The 20,003-nt window shown below is 42.4% G+C and overlaps 1 pseudogene; it reads left to right on the forward strand.

Annotated features, from left to right (window-relative positions):
• Positions 1-3,447: 3,447 nt before the first annotated feature.
• Positions 3,448-19,975, forward strand: LOC125483541 (annotated as a pseudogene).
• The last annotated feature ends 28 nt before the right edge of the window (positions 19,976-20,003 follow it).

A 20,003-nucleotide genomic window follows, 5' to 3' on the forward strand; every position in this document is an offset into this window, starting at 1 on the left:
AAGGGTTTTCTGATGAAGGGTCTAGGCCCGAAACGTCAGCCTTTCTGCTCATATGATGCTGCTTGGCCTGCTGTGTTCATCCAGCTCTGCACCTTGTTGTCTCGGATTCTCCAGCATCTGCAGTTCCTACTATCTCTCACCATGACTTCTTTTTTGTTTTATGTTCGTAAATAACTATCACCAGCAAAACACTCATGTAACCAATTGAATTCTTACAAGCAAATCCTATTGTGGGCAGTGCAAAATATCAAAAGTTAGGGAGGGAGTAGAGAGAGTGGGAATGTTCTAAATCAAAATAGAGTTGGAGGTGGAAATAAAGCACTGTAAAACCCGCTGTGCCACCTCTCTCTAAAGGCATTCAGAGCATTGATGGACACTGCATGCAGCTTCTTTAAGGATACCCAGCTGTGAAACCTTTCCCCCAACCAGTCTCACTCAAAACAGATTATCCCTGCTCATTGTCACATTGCTGTTCTGGAGGCTGACTGTCCACAAAGATATCCTGAGCTTCAGAACGTTTGATACAAATTCAGTCAACTCAAACCCAGTAATTGTAATAAATAACATCAATACTCCAACACTGTCATGATGAACAACATCCTGTCCTGAATCTGATGAACAGTAACTGTGGAATCAGAGTCCTGCAGTGATGTCTGAACTCTTCCCCACACGGAGCAGATGAATGACAACTTCCCCGTGTACACTTGCTGGTCTCTCAGTGATTTTGAAGACTCAACAAATCCCTTGTCACACAGAGTGGTAAACAGCTTCGACCCAATGTGAACCCACTGGTGTCTCAGCAGGCAGGATGAATCACTGAATCTCTTCTCACACACATAGCATTTGAATGACTTCTCCCCGGTGTGAGCTCGCTGATGTCTCAGCAGATGATGAATCTCTCTCCACTCTCAGAGCAAGTGAATAGTCATTCCCCAGAGTGAGCTCGCTGGTGTTTCAGCAGGTCAGAGGACAGAGTGAATCCTTTCCCACACTTGCAGCAGGTGAATGGCCTCTCCCTAGTGTGAATGCACTAATGTCTCTGAAGATGGGTGATTTGAATGAATCCTTTCTCACACACAGATCAGGTGAAGGGTCTAAATCCGCTGTGAACTCTGATGCCTTAGCAGGTTGCAAGGTCGAGTAAATCCCTTCCCTCATGCGTGGCAGGTGAATGGCCTCTCTCCCCAGTGTGACTGTGTCAGTCAGTTTCCAGTTGGGAGGTGTAAATGAATTCCTTCCACAGTCCCCACATTACACGGCCTTGCCCTGGTCTGGTCACATGACCGGTTGAATGCTTGATCACACACAGAACATGGGTTTCTCTGGGCTGGGAACACTTTTTTGCCCTTCCATAATACCGATAACGATCAGGACCTGCTGAATTGGGTGACTCTCAAATTAGTTTGATGACAAGTCTGAGTTTCCTATCTATGAACCCTCTCCCTGTAAAACAAGTTTATGTCAATCATTACTGTAATAAAATCGCAGGAGGAATTCAGAACAGTTTCTAACTTACCACATTGTTACTTGTTGCTCAAGATCTGATTTGCCTCCCCTCCAGGTTGACATCAGTCTCTCTCACACAATGTCTCTGTCCCTTGAAATGACAATAGCAGAGAGGGATGGTGTTCCTTTAAACAGCTGGCCTCTGCACATTCTCCAATGGTTCAAACAAGCAGCCTAAAGCTATAGAGATAGTAGGAACTGCAGATGCTGGAGAATCTGAGATAACAAGGTGTAGAGCTGGATGAACACAGCAGGTCCAAGCAGCATCAGAGGAGCAGGAAGGCTGACGTTTCAGGCCTAGACCCTTCTAGACCCGAAACATCAGCCTTCCTGCTCCTCTGATGCTGCTTGGACCTGCTGTGTTCATCCAGCTCTACATCTTGTTAGCCTAAAGCTATACCTGCGTTCTAGTGCAGCCAAGGGTATGGTGTGAAGCAGGCATCCTGGAAAAGAAGGTGTATAAGAGTCTGGGTCACTGAGTGGAAGCAAATTTCCCAAGCAGTTCAGGAGCAAAGACAAAACTACAGGAAAGAGTCTGACTGGGCCTAAGTTCTTTAGCTACCTGTTAACTTCCGGCTTTCTCTCCTTCTGATCCCCAACTCCAACTCTCCCTTCAGTTCTCCTGAACATGTCAACCTTGGTTTGTGCAAAGATCTCAGTCATGTAACCTTCTCTCATTGTGTTTCTCAAAGTAAATTAGCCACATTTTGAACAGGTTTGCGCATCTTACCAACAGAACTGGCACCTTCTCCATTATTTATGACTCTTAACTCATGGGAAATTCGTAACCAGCTTCAATGACAATTGTGGTGCTCTGACCATTTCTTTGGAGCCAGTGTAAAGTCAGGTCTAACAATACATTGTATCTAAACAAGCTGCCCCTCAACAGTAGGTGCTCGGACATTCAACTGCCCGTAAGTTTTTTTTTCTTAAAGCCCCTCGTGTGGGGCAATCTGGCAATGCAATTGAAGATATTTCACACAGTAAATTTATATTCTCATTGGCCAATTCTTGTCCATTACCTAGACAGTAATGTACACCAGTGAATTGAATTTTAACAGCAGCAATGCCCTCTCAGGAGAGATTGAGTAAAATGGAGCGGTCTTCTCTGGCGTATCTAAAAACAAAACCTTTGAAATGAACAAAATTCTTAAAGGGCCCAGTACTGTAGATACAGAAAGGATGTGGCCCTAGCTGTTGAGTCTGGAATGAAATAAGCACTAATGGTGACGTTACCCAGTATCCCTTTCATCTGCACAAATATCTGGGATTTCTGTGCTGCTTTAATTCCAGTCTCCTTAGCATTCCCATTTTAACTGCTGTAACGTTGGAGGTCATAAGATTTGGAATTATGTCCAGAAACTCCTCTGTATCCGTATCTTACATTTTTTCACTTTTTTTTCCTCCTTGAGTTTGGCCTCTTTACCAAGTTGTTGTTCACTTGTCCTGATATTTCCTTGTATAGCTCAAAATTAAGAGTTCACAGAATTGTTACAGCGCAAAAGGAGGCCATTTGGCTCATCAGTACTCCAAAGGATCATCTCACTGAATACTATTCTTCTATCTTTTCCCCATAACCTTGTCATTTTTCCTCTTCAAATAACTGTTCAATTCTATTTTGAAATCTTCTTTGTACCTGGCTCCACCAGACTTTTTGACAGTCCATTCCAGACATTAACCTTTTGTTGCTTGAAAACGTTTTTCCTCGTGTCACATTTGCTTCTGCCACTTACTTCACATTGGTGCCTCCTCATTCTTGAATATTTCACGAATGTGAATGGTTTCTCGCTTCCTACTGTCAGTAGATCCCTCATAGCAGCACCTTTGCCTGCTGTCTCCCGCAGTCATGAATATCCCCATTCAAGCCAAAAACGAGCTGTGCGCAGGCGTAGTCCCACAACAGGATCCGGGGCATGTGCAGTGGTAGTGATGATAATAAGGAGGGAATTGCTGCTTTCCCTCATCTGCAGGCGGTGAGGATACGGGAACGTAGAGGGAGCTCTGGAGCCGACAGGGAGGGTTTATAAACAGTTGATAAATACTTTAAACCTCGATTCATAACCTGCAATTTGGCCCGATTTGTGGCCCTGGTGCCTTTTTTGGCGATCAGTTCCTGGTTGCTCGCCGCCATATTGGATCTACTGGGGTCAGGACGTATCTGCATAAACTTGTTTCAGAGAAAGTAGGAACTGCCGATGCTGGAGAATCTGAGATAACAAGGTGTAGAGCTGGAAGAACACAGCAGGCCAGGCAGCATCAGAGGAGCAGGAAAGCTGACGTTTCGGGTCTAGACCTTGTTCAGATACGGGTACAGAGGAGCTTCTGGATGCAATTTCAAATCTTATGACTTCCAACGTTACAGCAGTTAAAACGGGAATGCTAAGGAGACTGGAATTAAAGCAGCACAGAAATCCCAGATATTCATGCAGCTGAAAGGGATACTGGGTAACGTCACCATTAGTGCTTATTTCATTCCAGACACAACAGCCAGGGGCACATCCTTTCTGTATCTACAGTACTAGGCCCTTTTTTTCTGAAGAAGGGTCTAGGCCCGAAACGTCAGCTTTCCCGCTCCTCTGATGCTGCTTGGCCTGCTGTGTTCATCCAGCTCTACACCTTGTTATCTCTGCATAAACTTGGTGTCGCTTGGAGTTGAGGTGTCGGGGTGCGTATCAGCTTACCTTTGTTTCCTAACCGGGTCCTAGTGCCTCGACTCCTAATTCAGTGTGATAAGATGTGAACCCAGAAAAGCACAGCAGGTCAGATAGCTCAGATAGCGTCCGAGGAGCAAAACATTCGTCATTTCGGATCCTGTCGAAGGGTTTTGGCCCGAAACGTTGACTTGCCTGCTCCTCAAATGTTGTCTGACTTAATGTGCTTTCCAAGCTTCACTTCTATTGAACTATTGACTCTGGCTTCCAGCATCTGCAGTCCTTACTGTGCTAGAGCAGTTGGATTATGGTTTCTTTTTTGCAGTTTCACTCCTATCCAGGCTGCAGGTAATGTTTGCAGGCTGGAGGAGTCCATGGGCCGTGTATATATTCACTGTGACAGGTTGTAGCCTCTGTGCAGGTACCCAGAGAGGTAGCTTCCCAAAATTTGGTTCCATGTTTCTGACCCTGAGCTGTGCCGTGTGGAGGGCTTAGGGAAGTTGGAGGATCTTCATTCGGTTAAAACTAATTTTGAAGACCCAAATGGATAGCATGTGTGGCGTGGGTCACTCCAGCTGAATAGTAGATATAGGAGAATGTGTGAATCCATTTGGCCCATCAAGGCTGCTTTGCCATTCAACAATGTCATAGTTCACCTGATTGTGACCTTAATTTCATTTTCCTGCTAGTTTCTCCTTCTCCTCTGCCGTTTAGTATGAGCCTGGTTATCTATTGACACGAAGTATGTGGTGACCTTCCTGAACTATTGGACTCTCAGGGTACAGGTTACAGAATGTCTCACAGTTCCTGGGACATACATTCTGATTTAATTAGATAGCTTGACATTTCCCATTCTATTTCCACTTTATTGGATTTTGTTGCTGCTTTTGGGTTATTTTCAATTGATTGGATTATTATTGAATGAACAACAGAGCAAAGAAGAAACCCCTTCACGTAGCTATACAGAGGCTACAGCCTCTCCCACTGAATATATAAAAAGCCCATGGACTATTCTCAATCATCTCTCTCTTCAAATTGATGACAGAAACTTGTGGCAGTGCTGACTGGATGACAGGTTCCCATCCCTAATGAATGTGAGTGAACCAGGTGGTGATTTAAGGACAATCTGGCAACTTTTATAGTCACTATTCCCTAGTGCCAGCTGTTCCCCCCATTGCCAGATCAATTCCCCTTGATTTTATGAGCTGCCTTTCTTTTGTGCATTATCTCACTTTTTTTCTGTTTTAAATCAATTCCACTGTGTTTTAGAAATTAAGGCTGTGCAGTCAAGAGACATACCAAAAATCTCACCAGGATAAGATAGGGTTGCTTAATTTAATGTAAGCTGAATATCATCAAATTTTGAATATGTTAGGTGGATGCACCATTCACAGTGAAGATAAACTGTGCGCAGACTCTGTGTGGATTAGACTTCAAGCGATCATGTAACTTTAAGCTAAACCAATGCCACAATGACAAGAAGCTGTGGGTATGTGGGGACAGTGGGAAGGGCTTCAATTACCCATGCAAGTTGCACAGTCACACCAGGGAGAAACCGTTCACCTGCTCCGTGTGTGAGAAGGTATTCATGAAGTCCTTCCACCTGCTGGTTCACCAGCGGGTTCACACTGGAAATGGGCTGTTCCCCTGCTCTGAGTGTGGCAAGGAATTCATTCAGTCATCCCATCTGCTGACTTACTGGTGAGTCCACACTGGGGAGAAACCATTCACCTGTTCAGAGTGTGGGAAGGACTTCTCCCGGTCATCAAGCCTGTTGAAACGTCAACAGGTTCACTCTGAGGAGAGACCCTTTAAATGTGCAGACTGTAGGAAGTACTTTAAAAGTTCCAGTGATTTGATGTGCTTTAAAAACTCAAGTAGACTGATGTATCATCAGCATGTTCACACTGAAGCGAGACCATTCAGGTACTTTCATTGTGGGGCTGGGTTAAGGACATCATCAACCCTCACTGTACACCAGTGAATACACTGTGAAGAGGCCATTCACCTGCTCTGAATGTAGGAAGAAATTCACTCAGTCATTCCAGCTCCATGAAACATCGAGTTCATAAATAACAACAGTGATTGGATTTTCGTTTTGTTTGTTTGTTCACGGGGTCATCACTTCACATCGCTGGGGCAGCATTTATCATCCATTCAAACTGTCCAGAGGATGTTTAAGAGTTAATTATTATGTGTCAGGATTCACGTATAGGCCAGACCAGGTGAGGTTGGCAGATTCACTTCACAAAAGGGGATAAGTACCAAATGGGAATTCACAACAATTGACAGATTACTATCAGGCTAACCTTTTTGATTCCAGAAATTTATTACCTTAAAATTTTGCCATTTTCAGATGGTTGTCAGCTGCTGTTCCTTAACAATTAAATTTTACCAGGACAGTAAGCTTTGTTTTAACCAGCACCTTATGAACAGGTGCTCGCGATAAACCAGCAGAATTTCCTTACCTTGAATACTGCACCATTTACTGTATTACTCTGTTAAATTATTATACTTTCTTAAAATTTGCTTCAATGTAAATATACTTGTGTTTTTTCAATTAAATAGGCACACAAGATATCAACAGTTGATTCAATTCTGAGTCAATTTCTCCTCAAATACTGCGCTCTCGTGCAATTTCAGAGAATTATTTGAGGGTGCGAGTTACAAGGGTCTCTGTTGGTAAGTTTTATTTCTCACAAACTGCATAATTATTTAAGTTATTTATGCTGTAAATAAAGTACGACAGTGATGTGCATACCACCAAACCTGTACCAATTCCTAATTCTTATTTAGATCCACTAATTATTGTCCATGCACGGTTTGTATCCCTCTATTCACCTCCCGTTGATGTGTCTATCAAGATATGCCTTAAACAATGCTAATAAGCCTGCTTCCACCACCTCCACTGGCAGTGCATTCCAGGCACCCACCACCCTCTGGGTGAAACATTTTCCCCGCACTTCTCCCCTAAACTTTCTCCCTCTCACCTTGAAACTATGTCCTTCTGAAGTTGACCTTTCCACCCTGGTGAAAAGCATCTCATGATCCACCTTATCTACGCATCTTATAATTTTGTAGACCTCTACCATGTCATCCTTCAGCCTCTGTCTTTCCAGTGAAAGTAATAAGAGCTTATCTAACCTTTGGACGTAACTAAAACCCTCCAGATCAGGCAACATCCTGGTAAACCTTCTCTGCACCCTCTCAAAAGCATTCATATCCTTCTGGTGGTGTGGTGACCAGAACTGCATGCAATATTCTAAACGTGTCCCGACTAAAGTTTTATACAGCTATAACATGTCTCATCATCTCTTATATTCAATACCACGGCCAATGTAGGCAAGCGTGCTGTATGCTTTCTTGACCACTGTATCCAACTTGTTGCCACTTTCAGGGATCTGTGGACCTGTATGCGCAGATACCTCTGTATGTCAATGCTCCCAAGGGTTTTGACATTTATTGTCTAATTCACCCCTGAATTTGATCTTCCAAGATGTATCATCTCAGATTTGTCCAAATTAACTCCATCTGCCATTTCTCTGCCCAAATCTGCAATATACGTACACCCGGTTTTTCCTTTGACAATCCTCCTCACTATCTGCAACACTAAATTTTGTTGTCATTCGTAAACTTACTAGTCAGACCACCTACATTTTCCTCCAGATCATTTACTTGTATTACAAACAACAAAGGAACCAGCAGTGATCCCTGTGGAACATCACAAGTTAGCGATCTCCATTCTGAAAAACACCCTTCCATTGCTACTCTCCATTCTCTATGACCAAGCCAGTTCTGCAATCCACTCCCCAGTAACCTTTATTCGGTACGTAAACCTAACCAGACCCCACGATTATAATCCTATCTGTAACTCACTCCCCGGTACCTGTTCCTCTGTATATAAATTACCTCTCATCTCGCAATAGATTTCAGTCTATAACTCACTCCAGGGTGTCTGTTATTCTACACATAAACTAGACCGAACCCCTGGATTAGATTCAAATCTGTAAGTCACTTACATGTATCTGTTATTCTGTCTGTTCAGCACCTCAGTTAGTTTCACTCTGTATATCACTCCTGATATCTGTTATTCTTTATATTGAGTCAGAGTTATACCACAGATCTTCTGTCCAACTTGTCCATACCGACCAAATATCCTGAACTGATCTTGTCCCATTTGGCTGTATTTGGCCCATATTCCTCTAAACCCTTTCTATTCATGTATCCATTCAGAGGCATTGTAAATGTTCTAATTGTACCAACCTTCACCACATCCACTGACTCCTCGTTCCATACACAAACCACCCTCTGTGAAAAGGTTCCCCCTTAGATCCCTTTTAAATCTCTCCCCTCTCACCTTAAACCAATGCCTTCCAGTTTCAAAATCCCCTACCATAGGGAAAAAGGGACCTTGGCTATTCACCCTATCCATGCTCCCAATGATTTTATAAACCTTTGTAAGGTCACCCCTCAACCTCCAATCCCCCAGGGAAAATAACACCGCCAATTTAACATCTCCCTATAGCTCAAATCCTCCAACCCCGGCAACACACTTGTGAACACTTTCTGCACTCTTTCAAGTTTAATAGCATTTTTCCTAATGCAGGGAGACCAGAATTGAACACAGTATTCAAAAAGTGGCCTAACCAATGTCCTAGACAGCTGCAACATGATCTCCTAGCTCCTATACTCAGTGCACTGACCAATAAACCGCAAGCATACCAAACGCCTTTTTCACTGCACTCCAAGGACTCTTTGTTCAGTAACACACCCGTTAGGAGTATAAGTCCTGGCAAGATTTGCCCATCCAAAATGCAGTGCCTCACATTTATTCAATTAAATGCCATCTGCCAATCCTCAACCTTTTGGACCATCTGTTCAAGATCCTGTTGTTCTCTAAGGTAGTTCTCTTCACTGTCTACTACCCCTCCAAATATGGCGTCATCTGCAAACTTACTAACCATATCTCCTGTGTTCACATCCAAGTCATTTATATAAATGACAAAAAGCAGTGGACCAGCACTGATCCTTGTGGCACACCACTGGTCACACGCTTCCAGTCTGAAAAGCAACGCCCCACCCCCATCTTCTGTCTTCTACCTTCAAGCCAGTTCTTTATCCAAATGGATAGTTCTCCCTGCAATCTTGCTAACCAGTCTACCATGATGAACCATGTCGAAAGCCTTACTGAAGTCCATTTAAATCATGTCCACCACTCTGCCCTCATCCATTCTTTACTTCTTCAAAAAACTCAACCAAGTTAGTGAAACATGATTTCCCATGCACAAAGACATTTTGACTATCCCTAATCAGTCCTTGCCTTTCCAAAAACATGTAAATCCTGTCTCTCAGGATACCCCCAACAACTTGCCCACCACTGATGTCAGGCTCACCTGTCGATAGTTTCTTGACTTTTCCTGGCCACATTTCTTAAATAGTGGCACAACGTTAGCCAACCTCCAGTCTTCCGTCACCTCACCCATGGCCATCGATGATACAAATATCTCAGCAAGGGGCATAGCAATCACTTCCCTAGCTACCCAGAGAGTTATAGGGTACACCTGATAAGATCCCAGGGATGTATCCACATTTATGCATTTTAAGAAGTCAAGCACCTCCTTCTCTTCTGTAATATGGACATTTTTCAAGATGTCGCTATTTATTTCTCCACGTTCTATATCTTCCATATCCTTCTCCACAGTAAACACTGATGCAAAATACTTGTTTGGTATCTCCCTTATCTCCTGCAGTTCTCCACATAGGCAGCCTTGCTGATCTTTAAGGGCCCTAATATTTCCCCAGTCACCCTTTTGTCTTTAATCTATTTACAAAGCCCCTTTGGATTCTCCTTAACCATATTTGACAAAGCTATCTCATGTCCTCGTTTTACCCTCCTGATTTCCCCTCTTAAGTATACTCATATTGCCTTTATACTCTAAGGATTCAGTCGAGCTCTGCTGTTTACATCTGATATGTGCTCCCTTTTTTGTTATTGGCCAAAACCGCAATTTCTCCGGTCATCAAGCATTCCCCACACCAACCAGCCTTGCCCTTCACCCTAATATGAACACTGTCCCTGGACTCTGGTTATCTCATTTTTGAAGTCTTCCAATTTCCAGTCACCCCTTTACCTGCAAAATCCATCCCCAATCAACTTTTGACACTTCTTGCCTGATACTGTCAAAATTGGCCTTCCTCCAATTTAGAACTTTAACTTCTATACTTTTCCATCACTATTTCAAACCTAATAAAATTATAGTCACTGGCCCCAACGTGGTCCCCCATTGATACCTCAGTAACCTGCCCTGCCTTATTTGCCAAAGATACGTCAAGTTTTGCACCTCCTCTAGTAGGTACATCCACACACTGAATCGGAAAATTTCTTGTACACACTTAAATTCCTTTCCATCCAAGCATTTAACACTATGGCAGTCCCACTCATTATTTGGAAATGTAAAATCCCCTACCATAACCAACCTATTTAAATACTTACAGATTACTGAGATCCCCTTAAAAATTTGTTTCTCAATTTCCCACTGACTACTGGGGAGTCTATAGTACAATCCCAATAAGGTCATCATCCCTTTCTTCTTTCTCAGTTCCACCTAAATAACTTCCCTGGGCGTATTCCAAAGATTATCCTCCCTACGTACAGCCATAATGTTATCCCTAATCAAAACCGCCACTCCCCCTCCTCTCTTTCCCCCATTTTCTTACTTCCCTATATCTTCTATATCCTGGAATATTAGGCTGCCAGTCCGGTCCATCCCTGAGCCGAGTCTCTGTAATAGCTATGATAGCCCAGTCTCATATACCCAACCATGCCCCGAGTTCATCTGCCTTACCTATTCGGCTTCTCTGTTCTACAAAACTACCCAAGGCCACCTCACACTTATTGAAATAAAACTCCATCTTCCACTCTTCAGCCCATTGATTCAATTGATCAAGCTCTCTTTGAAATCTTGGATAACAGTCTTCACTGTCAACTACACCGCCAATTTTGGTTCATCCGCAAACTTACTAACCAAATGTCCTATATTCTCATCCAAAGCAGTTATATAAATGACAAACAAAAGTGGGTCCAGTAACAATCCCTGTGGAATACCAGGCCTCCAGTCTGAAAAACAACCCTCCACCACCATCCTCTGTCTCCTAACATGAAGCCAATTTCATACATAATTTGCAAGCTCACCCTGAATCCCACGTAATCTAACTTTACTAATTAGTTTACCATGTGAAACCTTATCAAAGGCTTTAATTAAAGTCCAAGTAGAAAATGTCTACCTCTCTGCCTTCATCAATCCATTTGGTTACTTGCTCAAAAAACTCACAGCAGCTGGGGCCCAAACTATCCCTGATTCCTGCAGTACTCCACTAGTCACTTCCTTCCACTCAGAAAAAGACACCTTTCTTCCCACTCTGCTTCCTGTCTGCTATCCAGTCCTCAACCAATTTCAGTACACGATCTCCAATTCCATGCATGCTGAGCTCTTATGTGCAACCTTATCGAAAGCCTTCTGAATGTTCAAGTAAACCATATGTCCTGGCTCCCTCATGTCCACTCTACTTCTTACATCCTCAGAAAAATTCTGCACAATTCCTCAAATGTATCTTCCCCTTTGTAAGTCCATGCTGACTCTATTATGATCTTGGCACTATCTTCCAAATGGTCTGCTATAACACATTTTATAGTGGACTCGAGCATTCTTCCCAACATCAATGCCATGCTAATTCCACATTTTTTCTCCATCTCTTTTCTTAAATACTGGAGTGACGTTAGCTGACATCCAATGCAAAGTAGTTCTTCCAGAGTCTGTAGAATTTTGGAAGATCACCACCGGCACATTGCTATTTCTAGGGCCACTTCCTGAAGTACTCAGGTGTAGGTTATGAGGCTCTGGGAATTTATCTGCCTTTAATGCCATTAGTTTCCCTATTTTGATTGATTGATTGATTGATTGATTCATTTCCCTGCTAGTTTCTTTCAATTCCATGAGACCCTGCGATTCTCCATAGTTTTGGGATGTTATGTGTGTTCCTCCTTTGTGAAGACAAAACTAAACTATATCTTTAATTGGTCTGCCATCTTTTTGTACCCCATTATATATTCCACTGTTTGTGAACCTACATGCAGCTTTACTCATCTTTTTCTCCTCATAGACCTTTCGAAGTTTCTACTATCAGCCTGGAATCAAGAATCTAATGATGACTATGAAACCATTGTCAATCATCATGAAAAACCCACCTGGTACACTAATGTCCTTTAGGGAAAGAAACTGCCGTGCTTACCCAGTCTGGCCTACATGTGATTTCAGATCCACAGCAATGCAGTTGACTTTTAAAAGCCTTCTGGGCAGTCAGAGATGAGCAGTAAATTCTGGCCTGGCCAGTGACACCTGCATCCTGTGAATGATTATTTTTCAAAAAAACTATTGGTTTCTATAGTCCTTGCAAGATTATTGTCATTTTCTATTTTCTATCTTTTAACCAATCCCTTTGTTTCCATTTGCTGAAATCAAAAATGTTCCAAATTCTCAGGTCTTTTGCTTTACTTTGCCAATTTCTATGCTTCTTCATTAGATACTGACCATATTTTCCCTTATTTGCCATGGTTTGATCACATTCCCCTAATTGTTCCTATGCCAGACTAGCATGGATTATTTTTGTAGCTTGTCCATGCATTCTTTAAATGTTTGCCATTACCTACCTCCCGTTACGCATTTAAAGACTGATGCACAATTCATCACAGCTCGTTCACACCTCATACCATTATAATTTCCTTTATTTCAGTAATCTAGTCTGAGAAGGGTTCCTCACTCTCCATCTTAATGAAGAATTCTATCCATGAGGTCACTCTTCCCCGAGGGCTTATTCCTTTCTTATTTCTCAAATCCCAGCTTCGCCCCAGTATCCAACACAAACTGAATTACAAACTTGACAAACAATGGGAAACAAGTCACTCACTAGCACAAATCCTCTAGTTAAAGGCAAAATACTATGGATGCTGGAAATCTGAAACATGTTCATTCACCAAGATGATAACATAAGGCTGCAAAGGGAACCAAAACTTGGGCAAGATGACAGGTGACAGCTTTGTTTCTGCATATTTGGCTCCTCAGACCTGCAATACTTTCCATGTGTATGACTGTGTATGTCACTTTGAGTGTGCAAATGTAATTCAGTTTCTCATTGCTCAATGAGAATTGCTACGAATATAAACTTTATTCACATTAATTGTAATTAAATCCATATTAAGGTGCAGGAAATTTATGAGGACAGAGATAGGTAAATAGGATTAACCCTTTCCCCTTAGTAAAGGTGTCAGTAATCCATGGGAATACTTCTAGAGTAAGAAGCAGGAGGTTCAGAGGGGATTTGAGGAAATAAAATCACCTAGAGGGCATCCGCAACTCACTGCCTAAAAGAATGGCAGAAGCGAGAAAAGAAAGTATTTGAATGAGCTCTTGAAATGTCCTACTATACTAGGTTATGGACCAAATGGAAATTATGGGAATTACCGCAAGATGAGATTAGAATAACTGGATGTGTGATGACCAGCGTGGAAACAATGGACGTGTGGATCTTCTTTCCTCGCTGTACGAAGTATTAGAGGACAGGAGAGAATTCAATTTTGCACCAAATCAAGCAATCATCCCTTGATATTTTATAGCGTTATCATTGCTGAATCTCTCATGATCAACATCCAGAATCTTACCATTGACCAGAAACTAATCTGGGCTACTCATATGAATACAGTGACGTCAAGTAAAGGTCAGAGACTAGGAATGATGCATGAGTTACTCACCTCCTGACTCCACAAAGACGATTCACTATCTCTAAGGCACAAGTCAGGCATATGATGTACCATGCCGTACTTCCGTGGAAATGTACGGCTTCCATAACACACGAGAATCTTGACAACACGCAGGATAAATAAGTCAATTGGATTGATATAGCAAGAACTGCAGGTGCTGGAGTCAGAAGTAACGAGGTGTGGAGCTGGAGGAACACAGCAGGCCAGGCAGCATCAGAGGAATAAGGAAAGCTAACGTTTCGGGTCGGGACCCATCTTCAGATATGGGGAGGGGGACGGCAGCTCAGAAATAAATAGAGAGGAGGGATGGGACTAGGGAAGGTAGGTAGGATGGTGATAGGTGACTGCATGTAGTCAGTGGTCGGGATTGGTCATTGAGGTGGGAGTGGCGGATAGGTGGGAAAGAAATTGGACAGGTTGTGTCAGATCAAGGAGACGGGGATGAGAGTGAGGGTTGGTTGTGGGATGGGGCCGAGGGTGGGGAGATTTTGAAACTTGTAAAATCCACTTTCAGGCCATCGGGCTGTTGGCTCCCGAGGCAGAATATGAGGTGCTGTTCCTCCAGTTTTCGAGTGGTGTCATTGTGACACAGAGCCACAAATAGAGTCAGAGCAGTCATGGAACTTGAAAAACCCGAAAAAACTGTGGATTCTGTAAATTAGAAAGAAAAACAGAAATTGCTGGAAAAGCTCAGAAGGTCAGGCAGCATCTGTGAAGAGAAATCAGAGAACTTTGAAACTTGAACTTTGTTCCTCTTTCTACAAACGCTGAAAGATCTGCTGAGTTTCTCCAGCACAGCCTGGTTACTTCCAAATCCCCAGCAACACACTACTTTGTTTTTATTGCAGCAGCGGTGTGTTTAATCGACAAAATACCCTGCAGAAATTCATCAAAGGTTCTTTCGATGACGCATTCCAAACGTAAGATAACTTTCATGTCAAAGGACAAGGGCAGCAGATACGTGGGAACACAACCACCTGTTAATTCCCCTGCAAGCTACCACCAACCTGAATTGGAAATATATCCCTGTTGCTTCAGCATCGCTGGGTCAAATCCCCCTGTAAGGACATTCACTGGGTACCTACACCAAATGGATTGCACTGGTCATCAGCCCTTTCTCAATAACAACTGGGGATGGCAATAAATGTTAGCGTAGACAGCAATATTAGCGTCTCGTGGAATTAGTCTCTCTCTGTTATTACCACTCTAGAGCATGTATATTTTCACATTGCATTGGCCATCTCTCCATTCCTTAAACTTGGTGCGTTAATTTCTAAGGCAACGCAGTATGGAGCTGGAGGAATACAGCAGACCAGGCAGCATCAGAGGAGCAGGAAAGTTGACTTTTTGGGTCTGAAGGAGGGTCCCGACCCGAAACGTCAACTTTCCTGTTCCTCTGATGCTGCCTGACCTGCTGTGTTCCTCCAGCTCCATACTGTGTTGTCTCTGACTCCAGCACCTGCAGTTCTTGATATCTCTGTGTTCATTTCTAAGTTGTGTTTCAATCAGTATTCCCCATACCTGCGTCTCTCTATGTTAAAGCAGGACAGTTCCCTATTGTTCCTTCACTAGAATTTCGGACTTCATTCTCGATCATTCCAATGTATTTTCTGCATGTGGTTTGGTAGGACACATAAAGTGTTCCGCATTTCACACTTTGCACAGAATTTCCTGTGTTGGGCTCATTTTGTTCCAAATGAACAATCGTCCGTTTTTACTAACAGTTATTTCCAACTGTTCAACTGTAAATCTAAACAGTAAAGTAATGTCACCAATCAACTAAATATAGACTTAATCTGACGTTCTAAATGCTAAAATCATTAGGAATCTGATGAAAATAATGAGAAGAGACTGCATTGGGTACAAATAGGACCTATGGTCTGTGTCTGCTGTCAGGCACTTTGATGGACAAGCTGAGCGTGACTAGGGAGGGCAGGACTACAGAATTCCTTGTCAGTAATCCGTCCGCAAATGTAATAGAACCATTCTCTTGTCAATGCTGTAAATAAAAGTGTATTCATCTGTTTTTCATTGATCTAAAATTGAATTGCATGACGCAATTTAATTGTTCCTCTGGAGACTCTCAGAGAAAAAATAAATGAGGGAAACTTTGAATCTGTTGCAAAATTAACCAGCATAGCTTGGAGAATTGCATTAGTTTCCAACGGATCATGCACGGACCAGCGAAAGGACTCTTCTACGCCATTACCTATCCCATAATCGCTGTTGTTGGAGTGCCAGGTAAGAAATGAATTGCAAAGGATGTATTTACTTATTTGTAGACCTCCACAAAACGTGTCTCTTTCCCTTTCCAATTTTTCTAAGATTCGGCCCTTCTCTAAATGTAAGGGACATTAACCGGGGACAAAACATCATATTATCATTTGTTTATTGTAATTTATTGCATATTATACCGTATTAGGGCGAATTGATTATATTAACTTTATCATGTCACACATTTCTATTACTAGATTATGAAAGTATGTATTGTGACGAATAGCATTGTCTGAACAGTAATCTGTTATATTATTAAGTATTAGATTTATTTCAAACTAAAATAAGTTCCAGAGATTTGATGTCATATCTAATCACGGTATAGCCATGTAGTAAAGTGCATTTTCCTGCACTGATCTGATTGTTTTGATATTGATAGAAGATCAGCCATGAACAAGTTGAATGGCAAGACAATATAAATGGGCCGAATGGTCTACCCCTGACGTATTTTCCATTTATTGAAGAGGGAATTTCTATAGAATAGTCATTGTGTTGAATGCAATGTAATCAACAGTTATGTACAGGGATTAAACAAATCTACATTGCAACCTTGCCAATTAGCACTGCTGCCTCATAGCGCCAGGGATCTGGCTTCGATTTCACCATTGGGCAACAATCTGTGTGGAGTTTGCACGTTCACTCTGTGTCTGCGTGGGTTTCTTACGGGTGCTCCGGCTCCCTCCCACAGTCCAAACACATGCAGGATAGGTGGATTGACCATGCTAAATTTCCACAGCATCCAGGATGTGCAGGCTAGGTAGATTAGTAATTAGAAATGCAGAATTAGAGGGATAAGAACAAAGAAATTTACAGCACAGGAACAGGCCCTTTGGCCCTCCAAGCCTGCGCCGATCCAGATCCCCTATGTAAACCTGTCACCTATTTTCCAAGGATCTGTATCCCTCTGCTCCCTGCCCATTCATGTATCTGTCTAGATACATCTTAAATGACGCTATCGTGCCCACCTCTACCACCTCTGCTGGCAAAGCCTTCCGGGCACCCACCACCCTCTGCATAAAGAACTTTCCACGCATATCTCCCTTAAACTTTTCCCCTCTCACCTTGAAATCGTGATCCCTCGTAATTGAGTCCCCCACTCTGGGAAAAAGCTTCTTGCTATCCACCCTGTCTATACCTGTCATGATTTTGTAGACCTCAATCAGGTCCCCTCTCAACCTCCTAATGTAAATTACTAATGTAAATAATCCTAATCCACTCAACCTCTCTTCATAGCTAGTGCCCTCCATACCAGGCAACATCCTGGTGAATCTCCTCTGCACCCTCTCCAAAGCATCCACATCCTTTTGTTAATGTGGCAACCAGAACTGTATGCAGTAAGGTTGAGTCTGGGTGGGATATTCTTCAGAGGGTCAGTGTGGATTTGATGGGTCGATTCCTCACTGTAAGGATTATATGATACAATTGTGCAACTATCTCAAATGGTCTTAGGAATTAATTATTGACACTTTTCGCAGAAGTGAGCAAAAATAAAATCGATTTTATTCTATTAAGGATTTTGGCTGATGCAGTTGGCTTTTCTTTTGCATTTGACATTTATTTTGGATAATTGGCTTTACTATTCATTGACAAGATATGGTTTTACTATAATGTTCAACCTGTCCTTTCAGTTCGAGTTCATACTTGAGCACGCGGAGTTGCTTTATTTCTTCTGACCTTGCAATATGAATGGCGGGAAATTCACAGAAGGTTTCGCAAACAGATTTTACACAGAACATCACAAAGACATATTGGAAAAGACAAAGATGATGATCAAAAACTTAAGATATAAGGAGTGACCTGAAGAAGGGAATAGAGACTGGGCCGTTGAGGGCAGAAATTTCAACTCAACAATTAAAGGCCTAACCATCACAGCTGGAGTGTTAAATATATGGAATAAACAAGAGGGTAGAATTGGGGAAATGTTGAAATCTCAGATAATAACGGGATGCTGAAAGGTAGGGTGTAGCAAAATGATGAGGTCTTTAATAATGTACACAATGAGGTTATTACAGTTGTGAAATTGCCACCCATGGTGTTAGAGTGAGTCAGTGAGCAGAGGTGTATTGGACCAATGGTTCTAGGTATCAATAAGGGTTGTTTCCGACTATTCCACACACATGCACCAATGACGTTTGGATAGTCAGAGTGTGGATATGCCACGGTAATGAATCAAGAGTGTTTCATTGTCAGATCGGGTGAGGCAATAGCTGGTGCTTGGGATCAACTTGGAAATATCTATCTGGATAACATTATGATATTCATTATATTTCATACTTGAGTAATCTATTAAACTCTCTGTCTCTCACAGCAAACTTGGTGGCAATTGCAATCCTATCCAGAGGACGGTGTGGACTCTCCAGATGCATCACCTACTATTTGATGGCGATAGCCGTGACAGATTTCCTTGTTATCATTGCTAGGTGCATCCTGAACCGGTTCAGCCGCATTTACTTTAGCAACAGTGTCCTGTCTGCAGGCTGACCACAATCTTGGTTCGCTGCAGCCGGGATGGCTCAGTCTGGCTAACTGCAGCCTTCACCGTCGACCGTTTTGTGTTCATTTGCATTCAGAGCCTGAAGACCAGATACTGCACAGAGAAAACTGCGCTGCTTGTCATAGGAGCAATCTTTTTTCTAAGTTGTGTCAAAAATTTCCCTTTGTACACTATCTACAAACCCTTCTACATCTTGGATGGAGTAGCCTGGTTCTGTGGCATAAAGTCTATCTTTTATACTTTACCTGTCTGGCAGGCCTATGAGTGGATGGAGCACATCTTAACCCCCTTTCTCCCATTTCTCCTCATCCTGATACTCAGTGTCTTGACTGTAAGAAAAATCGTAGCGACCAGAAAAATCCGCAGGAAACTTATAGGTGCTGAGAATGACACAGACCCCGAGATGGCAAACCGTAAGAGATCCATCGTTCTGCTCTTCACCATTTCTCTCAGTTTCCTGCTGCTCTGGGCCATTGATGTTGGACATTTCTTCTACGAGCAGATTAAAAGTGATGCATACTTCAACAAATTGAATTTCAATGACATAACCTACATCTTCCAAGAGACGACCAACATGTTCCAGTTACTCAGCTCCTGCAACAACGTCTTCATCTATGCAGTATCCCAGAACAGGTTCCGTGAGGATCTTAAGAACGTATTGTTCAGTCCTTTCGCCAAGCTTGCAGATTGCTTTAAAATGTAAAGTACCAGGAAAGCATCCGCAAACTGTTCAACCTCAATTGATGTAACTCATCATGGAGCACTCTCATTCTCGATTCAACAGGTGGTTAGTTGCAACAGCTAAGAGATGTAATGCACATAATTCAACGCTCATATATCTGTACTGAAGCAATGTTAATCTATTGGTGATGCTTCTTTGGATATGAGATCAAAGTCTGAATCCAGATTCTGAGACAGAATTTAAATATCCCACGGTCACTGAAACAGGGCTGATATCTGCCGCTAATTTAATACCATTCAAAAAATGACTATTTTTTAATTAGTTCTGTACGTTGCTGCTCTGCACACATCTCCTGCCATTTTTCTTGCATCACGTCAACAGTATATTTAAATGCCTGTAGAACAATTTGTGTTGTCTTTGGTTGTTAATAGAAAATCTTTCCTTCCTCCCTCCCTCCATCCTTTCCTTCCTTCCTTCCTTCCTTCCTCCCTCCCTCCCTTCCTTCTTCCCTCCCTCCCTGCTTCCTTTCCTTCTTTCTTCCAAATAATTAACTGGGCAGGGTGGTAGCTGTGGCCAAGTAAT

This window comes from Rhincodon typus, chromosome 7 (assembly GCF_021869965.1).
Source record: "Rhincodon typus isolate 14 chromosome 7, sRhiTyp1.1, whole genome shotgun sequence".
NCBI classification, from domain to species: domain Eukaryota; kingdom Metazoa; phylum Chordata; class Chondrichthyes; order Orectolobiformes; family Rhincodontidae; genus Rhincodon; species Rhincodon typus.